The sequence below is a fragment of the Sinohyriopsis cumingii genome, chromosome 14, assembly GCF_028554795.1.
Source record: "Sinohyriopsis cumingii isolate HCF-2022 chromosome 14, ASM2855479v2, whole genome shotgun sequence".
Taxonomy (NCBI): Eukaryota; Metazoa; Mollusca; class Bivalvia; order Unionida; family Unionidae; genus Sinohyriopsis; species Sinohyriopsis cumingii.
Window position 1 is genome coordinate 66,717,213 of NC_142974.1, and position 3,608 is coordinate 66,720,820.

The 3,608-nt window shown below is 36.0% G+C and overlaps 1 long non-coding RNA gene across 2 annotated transcripts in view; it reads right to left on the reverse strand.

The window, feature by feature from the left end:
• The window catches only part of LOC149784039 (uncharacterized), a 10,160-nt gene extending 7,399 nt beyond the window's left edge, over positions 1 to 2,761 (reverse strand). For both annotated transcript variants that reach the window (XR_016413733.1, XR_016413734.1), the window contains exon 1: positions 1 to 2,761. This exon is cut by the window's left edge and continues 1,681 nt beyond it. This is a non-coding gene — a long non-coding RNA (uncharacterized LOC149784039).
• Between the last annotated feature and the right edge of the window lie 847 nt (positions 2,762 to 3,608).

Consider the following 3,608-nt stretch of genomic DNA (forward strand, 5'->3'; position numbering starts at 1 on the left):
CAAAAGGAAAAATGGACTAAGAGAAGATAAATCGCAAGTTAGAAATCTGGGTGATAAAGTGAAATATAACTTATTTTACTATAACTGTTTAATACTATAGAAACTCACTACCGAGATTTCGGTTGCACATATTCCAAGAGATTGCGAACTGTTTACGCCATATACAACACATGGTAAGTGTTTACGATGAAATGACGTTTCACGCCACATATGCCAACCTGATAGGTATTGTTCCCATTGACCTACACTCGTCGTTACTTGAAGTGTGTTCTGATAATAGTGCCGTGAAGTGTGTTGTTGATTTCTAGCCAGTCCTATCACCTAATTACGCCAATATTCATTTGTTAGCCTGTTGACTACTATCATGCTTGCAAGGCTTATATGAGTGTATTCAAGTACACGTGTTTTAATCCAGGGCAGCGGAGTGGTTGCATTGTTTTTCTTGTTTAGTATAATATTGTCCTTGATTCCAGAAACAACAGAAGATAAAATTAATGTTTAAGTTCAAAGTCTAAAACAAATGACATTCTGCAACTTCTTTTACAAAAAAGGTTTCCTTGACGAATGCCAGGTCCTTTTTAAATTTCATTGGTTCACAGCTGTAAGAGTCGTAAAAATCTCATTTGGCCCTGTCCGCTGGTACTACTTGTAGACAAATATCAAAGAACCACGGGTAAAACAAATTAGAACCTAATGTTTGTTTAACGTTCAATATATTATATATTTCAAAAATATGTGAGGAGAGAGAGAGAGAGTTATCCATTGCATTCTCTTCCAAATAACACTTTAATATGTCAAGACCTAGATAATTTTAACATTTTTAATATAATATATACAAATAAGAATAACAAAACATCTGACTTGGTCGCAGTGAATCGACGATGAAAATGGCATCGGATTCCTGGGCTTCGCTTCGTATTGAGACAAGTCCTATATTTGTGTTTCGATGCAATTATGCCATATAGAAAAATATATAAAGCAACACAGCCTGTTCTGACTCATTGCAATTACTTTAAAGCAAATCTAGCCATGGTTATTTAAAAACGATTACTACCAGGTCATCTGTCTGTCTGTCCGTCTCTCTCACCCTGCAACACTTTTATTACCTCAGGATAACAATTTTCTTCTTTTGCAGCTGTTATAATTGACTAAATATTTATCTAAATATGTTCGTTTTTCTAACAATCAGAAGAGAATATGTTGTTCAAGTTTTATGCAAGGCAGATCTGGGTCTATGTTGTTTGATGTTTGACTCGACTATTAAGCGGATACATACGGTGTATTATGACAATTAGAAAGAAAAAAGTCTTGAGTGTAAGACTTGCAATCCCGATTTCACAATATCAGATTTCGGTGGCACTCGAGTCCATAGATATGTATGAGTTGGTCGTCATCATTATAACAAGTACAACATATAATGAAATAAGCATTACATATAATACAGATGTTACTGCTGCATATTCAGGACAGAGGAGTAAAACACATTATATGAGGCAACATGCACCACATGACATAGTAAGCAATATATATAATGATGAAGCCATTGCTGCCCATAATATCTAAGCTAACACACGTATTTTCTAAACTAATGCACATAACACCAAAACCTTTGCTAAAACTATTAAAATCGCAGATTTTGATTAGAAACCAACAGCAAACAATAAAGAAATCTCATAATATACATAATATAACGAAGAAAGTACTGAATGTAAAACAAACGCAGATTATTACCAAAAGAAAGGATAAGAGAACTTGATCTTTCCATACCGAATATTAACGAATGGCCACGTACAAATCTCTAACATGTATGATTGTCACGTTGTGTGAGAAAATTTGTTACCAATTCCTGCTCATGTTTATAAATGTCTTCTGAAAGAATTCGTAATTCAAAGTACTTTGGGTATCGTCAATGCGTATTATATAATATTACGACACTACACAAATTTTGAAACAAAGAAAAATCTGTCCGTGAATTAGCCATTGTGTTAACTTTAATTCCTTTGAAGAAACTTGCCACGAGGCAATCAACTCTTTTGTTTGTAATTAGCAGTGATGTCTCAAAATCGGCTTCGGCTTGGAGGCCGGAAACCCGACATTGTAACACCTGAGCGATACCACCCCATACCGATTTTAAAGAGATCATCAGTATCCAATCAGAACTAAGATAGTCGAATTTTGGGCAGGTTTCTCACGTAGCAGACATTATTCTGTTTAATCCATTGTGAAAAAAGCAGTACGCGACTGGACATTGGCGAAAGGAGACCGTAGGGAATTGTAGACGTTAGACTGCGCTGTGAGTGCCGAAGTTGTGCTCTCGTTAAAATGGCGGGAAGTTAGTTGTATGAAGTTCGGACTAGATTGGAACAAAAGCTTCTGAGGAAGCTTTCCGGGTGGGAACGGACGCCACCCATAGATTAGAGAGGAGAAGACATGGAGAGCACGTAGAGATAGGCTGTTGGGCAAGGAAGGAGGGCCGGAGACGGAAACTAGGGTACCGGAAGTACCGACAAGGAGAACCTGGAAAGGAATGCAAGGCGGAAGCGACAGATGAGTAACATAGAAGGGACATGGGAAGGAAACACTCTCACGTTTAGTTTCACGGGATGAAATAATTGGCAATTTTGATAGGTCGTGCAGTGATTGGAAGCAATTGCATAGACAATTTGTTCTACATTTGTTGAATACTGTGATATAGTTTATGAACTTGTTATACCTTTCACCTTATTAATTTCATAACAGTTCCGTAGGGGGCACGTGACAATGATACTATTATAACTTCATATTAAAAATGTTAATGTTATCAAGCATTCTCTTGTAGGATCCAGGAATACGACTGGTGCATATCTGTATTTTTCTATACGCTATACGCTATGATATCTATCTTAGGATTTATTCACAAGCTACTTTATAGCATCCTTTTTTGCAGAGGTGTGGATAGTCAAGAGGGTATAGTGATTGCTACATGCTGTTCAGGCGACAAGTTCAGGGATCGAATCTCCGAAGAGTATCAATGAAAAATTCTCAAACCTGCATAATGATATTAATTATATGTATTTTATTTGTAGGCTCCATGGATAGCTGTGTTTGGTATATATATATATATATATATATATATATATATATATATATATATATATATATATATATATATATATATATATATATATATATATATATAAGTAGTAAATGGGGGCACCCTAGCGACAATGGGAATTAGCATTACAAGACCCCATGGGCAACTCTAGCGACAATGGAAAATTAACATGGAGAAAAATCGTGGGTCAGATTAGCGTCAAGGGAAATTAACATGGATAAAAATCGTGGGTCACTCTAGCGACAAGGGGAATTTAACATGGAACTATAGTGTGGGTCTGTCTAGCGACAAGGGGAAATTAACATGGGAATAGAGTTTGGGTTTGTCTAGGGACAAGGGGAATTGAATATGGTTTTTTTTTTTTAAATTTAAATTTAAATTTAAAAAAAGGGGTAGGCAATGGAAAGGCTATCTCTTTTCGAGAAATATGGCTGGCCCTGAAAAGGGACTTTGGGTTTTCTTCTTCTTCTGCTTCTAATTTCTTCTTTTTCTCCACCAAGTTCTTATTTTATCT